The 13,185-nt window shown below is 42.5% G+C and overlaps 1 long non-coding RNA gene across 1 annotated transcript in view; it reads right to left on the bottom strand.

Moving 5' to 3' along the window:
- Positions 1–13,185, bottom strand: part of LOC139162266 (uncharacterized) — a 60,721-nt gene that overhangs the window by 40,830 nt on the left and 6,706 nt on the right. Inside the window, exon 2 of the long non-coding RNA XR_011558287.1 lies at positions 11,210–11,371. This is a non-coding gene — a long non-coding RNA (uncharacterized lncRNA). The remainder of the gene's footprint in view (positions 1–11,209; positions 11,372–13,185) is intronic.

Here is a 13,185-nt window from a genome sequence, read left to right as displayed (position 1 = left end):
GGAAAATATATAAACTACTTATTGCTCATAAAAATATAGAGTTGACCCTAAAAGATACTATGATAAGATGGTGTAGAAATATTGGTAAGGAAATAGATATAGACACATGGGAGAAAGTATGGACTAATAATTGGAAAATGACTAAATCAGTTTCCCTAAAAGAAAATCAAATCAAAATGTTTTATAGATGGCACCTTCCACCAAATAGGATAGCAAAAATGTTTCCTAAAACATCCCCAATATGCTGGAAATGTAAGAAGGATATAGGAACCTATTATCATCAATGGTGGACATGTGGTAAAGCAAAAATATATTGGAAAATGATTGAAAAAATGTTAAAAGAAATAATAAAGCAAGATATAGATAATACCCCGGAATTCTATTTACTAGGTGTTACAAATCAGACCTATAAGAAAGAAATCTTTTATTTAATTATACATATATTAACTGCGGCTAGAATAATATATGCGCAAAATTGGAAAGGGGAGGAAATCCCCAAGGAAGAAGAGGTTATAGCTAAAATATTAGATTGCGCTGAAATGGATATGATGACAAGAAGATTAAACGATCAAGAGGATACTAAATTTTATGAAACATGGAACAATGTCTATAGATGGATAGATAAGAAAAAATAAGATATATCCTTAGTTGTTTTTTTTTTTTGTATTAGTTTTTACCTAGGTGATAATAATACTAATATTAGTTTAAAAGGACTTTTTGATGATTATGATATAGTAGTGTATGTATGTATAAGTACAAGCAATATACCAAGATGTATAATAGTTGAATTTAGCTTTATTGTTTGAATTGATTTTACTAAAGTAACTAAGATTATATTAAAGGTATTTTTTGGTAATTATGTTATACTAACCTTACTTAATACTCATATCAAGATTTGTAAAACTTTAACTCAAATTTATTAACTTTTTCTATTATAATAGTTAACATATATTTAACTATGTATTCTTTTTCTATACTTGAATGTATACTTTCAAAAGAAGCGGGGGAAATATACCCCCACTTTATGTTTATTGTTTGTATGTATTTGTTTGTTTTTATGAAAAAATAATAAAAAAATTTAAAAAAAAAAAAAAAAAAAAAAGGAATTCCCTATTGGGATTCCCCACCTCCTTTCTAGCCTCCAGATCGGCCGAAAACAGCCGGGTGCTTCTCAGTGGCCTCTGGAACCCGAACCCGAACTTCCAGGTTCGGCGTTCAGGAGAACGCCGAGAAGCCCCCCGGCTGTTTCAGAAGGTGACAGCCGGGCGGCACCCAGCGGAGCGCCATTTTGCGATTTTTTTTCTGTTTGCACGGATTAATCGCTTTTACATTGTTTCCTATGGGAAACAATGTTTCGTCTTACGAACGTTTCATCTTATGAACCTACTTCTGGAACCAATTAGGTTCGTAAGATGAGGTATTACTGTATTTTTAAGGCAACACAGCTAATGAGAAAAATCAACTACTTTGTCACCTTGATAAATTATTGAAGAGCAGGACCATACATCTGGTTCTCATTAAATCCTCACAATGCATTTATTCACTTTGGAAGAGATGCTGAAGAGAGGGCTGCTTTAATGAGCTTCAGACAAATGCTGCATTCTCATCTTACAAGAGCAGCTGGTTTGTAGAACCATTTTCTATGATCCAGGAAGTGGGGTGATACAATGGTTTTATATATTATTGATACAACATGGAGTATAACTAAGCATGCAAATGATGCTGAAACTGGATTTTATCAAAGGAAATGACAGCATAAAGAACTTGGACATTCAGAGTCCCAACCAGTGAACGCCTGAAAAATATTAATATATATATATATTGTCCTGTCTTTATTATTTTTATAAAACAACTAATTTTATAAAATAATTAATTTTTTATAAATAACTCAAAAGGAGTTGGGCTTAGAGAAAATGATTGATCCAAAGTCATTCATTTCACTAGTTCTAGCCCTGGCTTAATGCAGGACTAGAACTCACAATCTCCTAGTTTCTAACTTGGTGCCTTCGCCCCTAGACCAAACTTGCAGTCTAAAGAGACAATTACCTACTGTGTAAACTTGAACCTCCAAATTTGAATTATCTAACTGAACAACTGGCAAAGTAGGGGATCCAGTGATCAAAAACATATCACAAGATTCCTTCCTGCCGCTCTAATGTTTAAGGTATGCCCATGTTACACCAACACTCCGCAGTCTGCATTGGTTGCTGATCAATTTCCGGTCATAATTCAAAGTGTTGGTTATAACCTATAAAGCCCTTCATGGCATCGGACCAGAATATCTCCGGGACCGCCTTCTGCCGCACGAATCCCAGCGACCGGTTAGGTCCCACAGAGTTGGCCTTCTCCGGGTCCCATCGACTAAACAATGTTGTTTGGCGGGACCTAGGAGAAGAGCCTTCTCTGTGGCAGCCCCGACCCTCTGGAACCAGCTCCCCCCGGAGATCAGAACTGCCCCCACCCTCCTTGCCTTTCGTAAAGTTCTTAAGACCCATCTCTGCCGTCAGGCATGGGCGAACTGAGACATCTCCCCTGGGCCTATACAGTTTATACAGGGTATGTTTGTGTGTATGCTTGCTTTTAATAATGGGGTTTTTAGTGTTTTTTTAATTATTAGATTTGTTCTTACATTGTCTTTGTTATTGTTGTGAGCTGCCCCGAGTCTACGGAGAGGGGCAGCATACAAATCTAATAAATAATAATAATAATAATAATAATAATAATAATAATAATAATGATGATGATGATGATTTGCAGATTGCAAGGTTTGGAAATGGAGGCATCCGTAGGATCTGATGCATTTTTGTCAAAATGATAAAAGCAGTGTCTTCCTGTCACTATCAGCTTCATAAATGCATGTTGTGCCATGACACATATACAAAAAGGGAAGAGGATGCATTGCAATGGCACATCACGGTATTCACTATATGCCTTTTTTGATCTCCCTGCAGATAGCTCTGATCAAGGGAATGAGGGAGGGGGGAAGTGAGAAAACGTGCATTGCAACATCACAGATTCCACCTCTTTCATGCATGCCCTACAGAGTTAGATGCAAGTACATAAAAAGCTAGTACATAAGTAAATAAGGTGGCTCAATTGTTAATATGCTGGCCTTGTTAGCTGGGAAGCCGACAGCCCAGGTTTGAGGCCTAAGCGCCACATGAGAGGGTAAGTTCCTGTCCTCGGCTCAGTTCCTGCCCACCCCATGATTTGACAGCATCCAAATGTGAGTAGATAAATAAATACCACTTCAGTGGAAGCTAGCAGCATTTTGTGATGTCATGGTGGCCATATGAAGAGTAGATAAGGAGCTAGTACATAAGTACATAAGAGGCACGGCGGTGGCTCAGCAATTAAGATGCTCACCTTTCTGGCTGGAAAGCCGACAACCCAGGTTTGAGGCTTGAGCATCACATGACACAGTGAAGATAACAGCGTTCTGTGATATCACACTGGCCACATGACCATGGAAGTGCTTTTGGACAGCACTAGCTCAATGGCCTTGCAACCACCCTCTAGAGCAGTGTTTTTCAACCAGGGTTCCGTGGAACCCAAGGTTTCTGCAAGGGCCAACCAGGGGTTCCGTGACTGTAGCAGCCGCCAATGAGGAAGAGAAGTGGCAGCGGCAGTGGCGTTGGCAGCAGCAGCAGAGCCCCTCTAGCCCTCGCTGCAGCAGCAGGACCAAAGCGCTGGCCAGCAGATTTTTGGTCCACACAAAGACTCTGGGAGGGCATTTTTTACTTCCAAAAAGCCTCCGGAGGGATGGGAGAGGGCATATTTACCCTCCCCAGGTTCCAGGGAAGCCTTTGGAGCCTGGAAAGATTGAAGCACGAGCCTACTGGGCCCACCAGAAGTTGGGAAAGAGGCCATTTTCAGCCTCTAGAGAGCCTCTGGGGGAGGCAGGGGAAATTGTTTTCACATTCCCCAGGCATTGAATTATGGATGTGGGCACTCGCACATGCACGATAGTGCACGTCCGCATTCTTTCGGCACCCAAGGAAAAAAAGGTTTGCCATCACTGCCCTAATGTTTTACGGGAATTACAAAGGAGTGTGTTGAAAGTGATTTTTAAAAGTTCTGAAGAATCAGGAAATGGGAAAAGAAAAGTAAATACAGAGAATGCTTCCTTAAGTGACTCATCTATTGGTTAAAGCTTATTGTGTTTCTGGTATTTGGGAGGAAAGTGCAATTACCTGTAACCTTAAAGCAGTGGTTCCCAACCTTTTTCTGACCATGCCCCACCTAAGCATTCTTAAAATCCTGATGCCCCCCCTCTCTGTGACATATAATCCTTAGTATTCCAAAAGTGAACTCCTATTCACGAGGAGGAAGCCTAAAAGGCCATTAATTTGGTTTAAAGTGGGGTTCCAATTGCCTCCATTAAAAATCATATTGCTTCCCTTCAATTCTGGGAGTTGAAGTCCACAACTCTTAAAGTTGCCAAGTTTGAAGACCTCTGAGTTAAACTGAAGCCCAATCATCATCCAGTGAGCTCTAAGCTGAGAGAAGAATCCAGCATCAGAAAGAAAGTGAAACTAAGATGACACAAAAGAAAAGAGCTAACACAAAGAAGTGTGTTGAGTGTGACTTTTAAAAGTTCCCGTTATGAATCAGGGCAAAGTTAATTTTGAAATGCGTTTGTTTGTTTGTTTGTTTGTTTGTTTGTTTGTTTGTTTGTTTGTTTGAGCCAGGTCTTTAAGGCTTTTTGGAAGCCCAGTAGGGTGGCGGCAGTACGGATCTCAGGAGATAGCTATTTTATTCTGCCTCTCTTAACTCTGATTCTCCTCCTCCTTCTGATGTGATGTTACCCATGCTGGGAGTTGAAATCCACCTATCTTAAAAGTTGCTGGGATTGAGAAACATTGCTCTAGGACAGAGGTCCCCAACCGCCGGTCCGCGGACCGGGACCGGGCCGTTGGGGTTTTCCAGCCGGTCCGCGGCGCCGCTGCCCTCCCGGCAGAGGACATTATGCAGGACAGGGTGGGGCGTCGGGCAGGGCGGGGAGAATCAGGAGGCTCCTTTGGCGGCTGGGGGCTGCCTGGCTTTGTGATTTTGGCTGGGGGGGAGTTAGGAAGGTCCTACTTCTCCCCCCCCCAGCCAAAAACTCAAAGCCTATCTGCTGGATACGGGCGATGAGCGGGACGAGCGGCGCCGAAGCCGGTGGCTGTGGCAGCTGCTGCAAGAGGCTTCCGCGCCGCTCTGTCCCACTCATCGCCCGTATCCAGCAGATAGGCTTTGAATTTTTGGCTGGGGGGGAGAAGTAGGACCTTCCTAACTCCCCCCCCCCAGCCAAAATCACAAAGCCAGGCAGCCCCCAGCCGCGAGGTGCCCCCTCCCCTCCCATGGAGCCCTGCCCTGTTTGGTGCCCGCTGGCCGGGCAACGGCCTCCCTCCCTCCCTGCCTCGTGTTTGCAGAGCTCCGCCGGGCAAAGTTCGGACGCCTTCCGGGCGCACGCACACATCCACACCTCCACCCCCCCGGGAGGAATTCGCCCCCTGCCCAGAATTGGCCAGCCCAGCAACGCTGCCCTGCTCCCTTCGGAGGTGCGGAGAGGGTGGGGAGAGGAATTTAACCCCGAAAGTGGCCGGGGTTGCGCAGAAATTCCCCCAATCTTCACGCTGGTTTCGGGCCAGGGAAGAGGGGGCCGTGTTTACCTGGCTGATTCGGGGATGAGAGACCACCAGGAGCTCCGCAAGGCTGCGTGACTTGGATTGGGAAGTCCGAAAAAGACCCCCGGGATGGGTGAGTGGAGGGAGAGGGAGAAAGAGAGAGGGAGAGAGGGGGGGAGAAAGAGAGAGAAAGAGATAGCAAGAGAGGGAGAGAGGGAGAGAGAGAAAGAGATAGGGAGAGAGGGGGGAGAGAAAGAGATAGCAAGAGAGGGAGAGAGAGAAAGAGAGAGGGAGAGAGGGGGGAGAGAGAGAGAAAGAGAGGGAGAGGGAGAAAGAGAGAGGGAGAGAGGGGGAGAGAGAGAGAAAGAGAGAGAGGGAGAGAGAGAAAGAGAGAGGGAGAGGGGGGAGAGATAGCAAGAGAGGGAGAGAGGGAAAGAGGGGGGAGAGAGGGGGGAGAGAAAGAGAGAGGGAGAGAGAGAGAGGAGATAAAGGAAGAGGAGAGATAGAAAGGAAGAGAGAGAAAGAAAGAGGGATAGAAAGAGAGTGAGAGATGCTCAGTGAGCCTTTCTTTGAAGTTGCCTTTCTTTCTTTCTTTCTTTCTTTCTTTCTTTCTTTCTTTCTTTCTTTCTCTCTTTCTTTTGCTGTCTTGCTCTCTTGCTCTTTCATTCTTTTTTTCTCTCTTGCTTTCTTTCTTTCTTTCTCTTTCTTTCTCTCCTTCCATTTCTTTCATTCCCCCTCTCTATTTTTATTTCTCTTTCATTCTCTTTCTTTCTTGCTTGCTTTCTTTCTTGCTCTTTTTCTTTCTCTCTTTTACCTTCCCTTCCTCTATTTCTTCTTTTCTTTCTCCTTCCTACCTTCTTCCCTCCTTCCCTTCCTTCAGTCTTTCCTCTCTTACTCTCCCCTTTCATAAGTTTCCTTGCTTCCTTCCTCTGTTCCTGTCCCTTCCCCCTTTCTTTCTTTCTTTCTTTCTTTCTTTCTTTCTTTCTTTCTTTCATTCCTTCCTTTCCTCCCTCCATTTCTTGCTTTCCTTTTCCTTCCTCCCTTCTTTCCTCCCTCATTCCCTTCTTTCACTCCTTCCTCTCTTACTCTCCCCTTTCACCCCTCCCCAAAGAAGGTAAATTTCATACATAATTGGTATGTCGCAAAATAAAGTAGTTTTAAAATGGTGGGGAGGGGGGGCCCCAGATACTTAGGCTGTATGGGGCCCCAAAATTCCTGATGGCGGCCCTGGCTCCACCCCTCCATAACCCCACCCCCATATGACCAAATCCCCACCACCACCACCACCACCACCGGGCCATGGAAAACTGGTCTAGCTTAAAGCCGGTCCCTGGTGCAAAAAAGGTTGGGGACCTCTGCTCTAGGATACCAACAAATTGGTTAATCAGAATGAATATATGCCACAATGGCTGTTGAAATTTAACAAGAGGGTTTACTATATACCAGTGATGGCGAACCTTGGTTCTCATGGCAAAAGATGTGTGTGCAGGTGGTAGGATGGGTGCATGTGCCCTCCCCCCCACGCATGTACAACTCCCACCACTGCCCCTACGCATGTGCACAACCCCCCTTGGTCTCCGTGCATGCACACAGGCCTCCCTGAAACATAGGATGATGAAAAATTTGCCAAACAGGCAAACCGGAAGTTCAGAAAAACGAATTTCCGGTTTGTCCATTGTGCTTTTTTTTCACTCTGGAACTTTCAAGAAAATAACAATAACAATAATAATGATGATGATGATGATGGTAATGGTAATAGTAATAATAATAATAATAATAATATAATAATAATAATAATAATAATAATAATAATAATAATAATTTATTAGACTTGTTTGCTGCCCCTCTCCGGAGACTCGGGGCAGCTCACAACAACAATACAAACAATATTGATACAAATCTAATAATTAAAAACTATGACTAAAACCCATTATCTTAAAAAACAACCAATATTACACAAACAATCGATTTTAACAATCAAACCACACATAACTTTTAATGGTCAGAAGGGAAACTTCCTGAAGCCCCGGAATGTGAAAAACAACACAACAGGCAAACCGGAAGTCCATTTTCCAAGCTTCTCTGAAGTCTCCAGAAGTCAAAATCACCTTCACAAGGTCAAAAATCAGGTGGCTTGCATGCACATGCTTGCTGGAGCTGACATAGGGCAACACCTTTCGTGCCCTCCGATATGGCTCCGTATGACACCTGTGGCACACATGCCATAGGTTCACCATCACAAGTATATACAAGTCTTCGGAGAGGGGCAGCATACAAATATAATTAATAATAACAGACTTCCATTTTGCCCATTGTGCTTTTTTTTACACTCTGCAGCATTCAAGAAAATAATAATTATTATTATTATTAATAATAATAATAATAATAATAATAATAATAATAATAATAATAATACTCACTTGACCAAGAACAGAAGGATAAGGTATATTAACCCTATCCCACAAACTCCTCCAAAAGGCATGATGTGTTTCACTTTTTCTTTTCTAATGGAGGAATCAATCCTTGGTCAACTTAAAGGCAGCCGAAGATTCTTTGGATCAAGTGGTCTCTCCACATCTTCCGATCTTGCACTATTTCTTCAAGTTGTTCTATGCTCCGGCTGGTGTCAGCTTCAATGATGTCCAACACTGTATTCTGTGATGGCCTGGCTTCCTTCTACTGCTAACTCTTCCAAACACAATTGCTTTCTCCAGTGAATTCCTCTGCACAAAAGTAAGTGAGGTGCGCTTTCATGATTTTGCCTTCTAGTGACATGTACTCGTTCTTGGTTACATTTGCTGTCCAAGGAATATTCAGGAGCCTTCTCCAGCAGCACAGCTCAAATGATTCAATTTTCTTCCGTTTTGCTTTTTTAAGCTTCAACTTTCACAGCCATTGGTAGCTAGAGGGAACACAATAGAGCAGACTAACTTACATTTGATTACCAGCCTTGCTTTTCCATATCCAGTTCACATCCATCATTGCTGTGTGACCCAGTGCAGTGCAAAGTTTTACTTCTGTGCTGCATTCATCTCTTCGATCTGTGATCCTAGGAAAGTGATTTTTCCCCCTACCCATTCTCTCTCTTCACTGTCAATTTCTATTTTGATATTTCCATCCTTTGCAGTGCTCACAAGCTTGGTCTTTCTGATGTTCAGAAAGACCAAAATTCTCACTTTCTTCTTTGATTTTCTTAATCAGATGTTCAGGCCTTCTTTGGTTTCTGAGAAGATCCTTCAGGGTAACATTAGGTAATTATGATTAACATGAATAGATTAATGAATATTTGATTAATTGAATGGATTTATTTATTTATTTTATTTATTTATTTATTAGATTGGTATGCCGCCCCCCTCTGTAGACTCAGGGCGGCTCACAACATACAATAGAACAATTCACAACAAATCTAATAAATTTAAAAAACATTTTAAAAACCCCATTATTAAACCAGACATACACACAGACATACCATACATAAATTGTATAGGCCCGGGGGAGGGGGGAATGCCTCAATTCCCCCATGCCTGACGGCAAAGGTGAGTTTTAAGGAGTTTATGGAAGGCAAGGAGGATGGGGGCAGTTCTAATCACTGGGGGGAGCTGTTTCCAGAGGGTTGGGGCCACCACAGAGAAGGCTCTTCCCCTGGGGCCCGCCAAACAACATTGTTTAGTCCAGTGTTTTTCAACCAGTGTGCCGTGGCACACTAGTGTGCCGTGAGACATGGTCAGGTGTGCCGCGAAGCTCAGAGAGAGAAAGAAAGAGAAAGAAAGAAAGAAAGAGAGAGAAAGAGAGAGAGAGAAAGAGAACAAGAGAGAGAGAGAGAAAGCAAGAGAGAAAGAGAACAAGAGAAAGAAAGCAAGAGAGAGAGAGAAAGAGAGGGAGGGAATGAGAGAGAGAAAGACATAGAGGGAGGTAGGGAGGGAGAGAGAAAGAGAGCAAAAAAGAGAGGAAGGAAGAGAAAGAAAGAGGGATGGAGAGAGAGAGAGAAAGAGGAAGGGAGAGAAAGAGGGAGAGAGAAATATAGCGAAAGGGAAGAAGAGAGAGAGAATTTTTTGTCCAAACTTTTTTTAGCCCCCATCCCCACCCCGTTCAATGTGCCCCAGGGTTTTGTAAATGTAAAAAATGTGCCGCGGCTCAAAAAAGGTTGAAAATCACTGGTTTAGTCGACGGGACCCGGAGGAGGCCAACTCTGTGGGACCTAATCGGTCGCTGGGATTCATGCGGCAGAAGGTGGTCCCAGAGATATTCTGGTCCGATGCCATGAAGGGCTTTATAGGTTATAACCAACACTTTGAATTGTGACCGGAAACTGATCAGTAACCAATGCAGACTGCGGAGTGTTGGTGTAACATGGACATACCTAGGGAAGCCCATGATTGCTCTCGCAGCTGCATTCTGCATGATCTGAAGTTTCCGAACACTCTTCAAAGTTAGCCCCAGGTAGAGAGCATTACAGTAGTCGAATCTCGAGGTGATGAGGGCATGAGTGACTGTGTGCAGTGAGTCCCGGTTCAAATAGGGCCGCAACTGGTGCACCAGGCGAACATGGGCAAACGTCCCCCTCGCCACAGCTGAAAGATGTTTCTCTAATGTGAGCTGTGGATCGAGGAGGACAGGAACTTACCCTTAATATTAATCCATTCGTTATGAATTTGGATTTAGTTTAATCAGAATTGTTTGCCTTGGTTTGCAAATTGAATGAAGCAAAAATATTGGCAGCCATAATATAAACCAGTGATGGTGAACCTTTTTTGGTTCACGTGCCATTCCCTCTCCTCCCCCCCCCCCACGCATGACCACCACCACCCTACGCTGTCCCTTCCACTTGCACACAACCCCGCCGCCTCCTCTATGCATGTTCTTAGGCCTCACTAAAGCCTAGAGCCACTGTGAGTCCATTTTGGAATGTCAGTGCAATCCACCTCACAGAGTGGTTATTGTGGCGAAAATAGAAGGAGGAAGGTGTGTGTTCACCACCTTGAGTTATCTGTCGGAATAAAAAAGTTGCGACGCAAACATACAAGCAAATTTTCTTTAAAAGAACTAAAGTCCTGACCTGGGTTATAGTTATTTCTTTGAAGTTACATTATGTACATTCATTAGCTAAACAGGTGACTTATGGTGTCAAATTTCCTGGGAACCATACAGTTCAGGCTCCTAAAAATGTTCACGTGGGACATTTTCATAGCTCAGAGTTACAACTTCTGTAAATGACAATGGGACTGCATTGTGAAAGGCTCTGCTGCATAAGGGTCCAAAACTCATGTCATCTTGGACATTTTACAAAACGGGATGCAGATTGGATTATAGTCTATGTTTCTCTGCATTTGCAAATTACAAACATTTTTATAAGGTGTGTGTGTGTGTGTGTGTGTGTGTGTGTGTGTGTGTGTGCATATTTTGATTTGTTTCTTAGACTTTCATCCTGTCTTTTCTCTGGGAGTTCAAGAGGGCACATGTATCAATCAAAGTATTTTGAAATTTTAACCCTAAGCTTGCCTGCAAGGATATAAGATCTGAATAAATATAGTCATGTTGGAGAGAGAAGGTTCAATTTTTCTGCTTGCTTTATTCAGAAACAACCTAAAATACAGACATACCTTGGAAATACTGCAGGGTTGATTCCAGACCACCAGAATAAAATGATGCTTGGCTGCATAGCTAGAGGTATAACAAGCAGGAAGAGGGAGATTGTGATCCCGCTATATAGAGCGCTGGTGAGACCACATTTGGAATACTGTGTTCAGTTCTGGAGACCTCACCTACAAAAAGATATTGACAAAATTGAATGGGTCCAAAGACGAGCTACAAGAATGGTGGAAGGTCTTAAGCATAAAACGTATCAGGAAAGACTTAATGAACTCGATCTGTATAGTCTGGAGGACAGAAGGAAAAGGGGGGACATGATTGAAACATTTAAATATGTTAAAGGGTTAAATAAAGTTCAGGAGGGAAGTGTTTTTAATAGGAAAGTGAACATAAAAACAAGGGGACACAATCTGAAGTTAGTTGGGGGAAAGATCAAAAGCAACATGAGAAAATATTATTTTACTGAAAGAGTAGTAGATCCTTGGAACAAACTTCCAGCAGACGTAGATAAATCCACAGTAACTGAATTTAAACATGCCTGGGATAAACATATATCCATCCTAAGATAAAATACAGGAAATAGTATAAGGGCAGACTAGATGGACCAGGAGGTCTTTTTCTGCCGTCAATCTTCTATGTTTCTATGTTTCTATACCATAATGCCTGGAGTGGGGGAGGTTACACATCTTAATTTAAAAATACTTTATTGCTTTAAAAAAATACGCTAATCTGAATTTTTAGCAAGTTGTAATCATTTTCCTGCTGGAGAGACTTAGGGGGTAGAAAAGCAATACAGTATCTGCAAAGCGTAATAAAATGAGTTATGCTGTATAACTTTTCCTTCTGGATGTTTAGAACTGGCCAATACCAGTTTGTTGTTTTGGCAATGTGATAAAAAAACAACAACCAAGGAAACATTTTAAAATGTGTGCACTAATGCATATTACTTTAATTTAGTTTAGGCAGACTGTGTTTTGTTCGGGACAATAACAGATGAAAAGAGGAAGGAACTTGTGTGTGCTGTTCTTTTTTTACCTCACACATCAATTCCCAGCACTCGGTGGTTGTGAGGGAAAAAAATTATTTGGCCTCTTTGTAATGGCGACATAAGATTCCTTCTGAAGCTACTTAACAAAATAACTCCAGTGGAATATTTTTCCATGAGGACAGTTGTTGACAGAAGTGCCAATAATGCAATGAGTCAGAGGAGGCAGAGGAGGGAGGGAAATGTAAGACAACCCTACTGGATTGGACTGTGTGTTTGCAAAACTTCCTGCTCATCGTTACACAGCAGTTTTTCTCCTTCCTCCCTTTCTGGGAATTGGCTGCAATGAAACCTGTAATGCAATTAAAACCCAGAGCTGGCAGCTGTTTGCTAGGTAGATTACAATGCGCCGAGAGAATTATTTTCCCCTCCTTTTAGTATACAGTATTCTTGAAAGGGGGGAAATGTGCCTTTAAAAAGGGTGCCTTAAAAAAAATTGCCAGACCAATCCTTGAATACAGCTCATCTGTACAGCTCATCCCTACGCAACTGGACTTACAATCCTAGGTTTAGAAAGCTTAGAACTATGTCGTCTTAAACACGACCTAAGCATAGCCCATAAAATCATCTGCAACAACGGCCTTCCTGTCAACGGCTACTTCAGCTTCAACCACAGCAACACACGAGCACACACACAGATACAAACTTAAAGTGGACCGCTCTAAACTCGACTGCAGGAAATACGACTTTGGTAACCGAGTAGTTCATGCATGGAACTCACTACCAGACTCTGTAGTGTCATCACCTAACCCCATAATCTTTACCCTTAGACTATCCACTGTTGACCTTTCACAATACCCAAGAGGTCAGTAAGGGGCGTGCATAAGTGCACCAGGGTGCCTTCTGTTCTAATGTTTTTCTTTTACTAGTATTATGTATATAAATATTATATCTTTGTATACCACCAATACGTACTTGACAAAACAAATAAATAAATAAAAT

Source organism: Erythrolamprus reginae, chromosome 2, assembly GCF_031021105.1.
Source record: "Erythrolamprus reginae isolate rEryReg1 chromosome 2, rEryReg1.hap1, whole genome shotgun sequence".
Taxonomy (NCBI): domain Eukaryota; kingdom Metazoa; phylum Chordata; class Lepidosauria; order Squamata; family Dipsadidae; genus Erythrolamprus; species Erythrolamprus reginae.
Note: the sequence above shows the minus strand (reverse complement) of the source record. Positions and strands in the feature narration are given on the sequence as shown.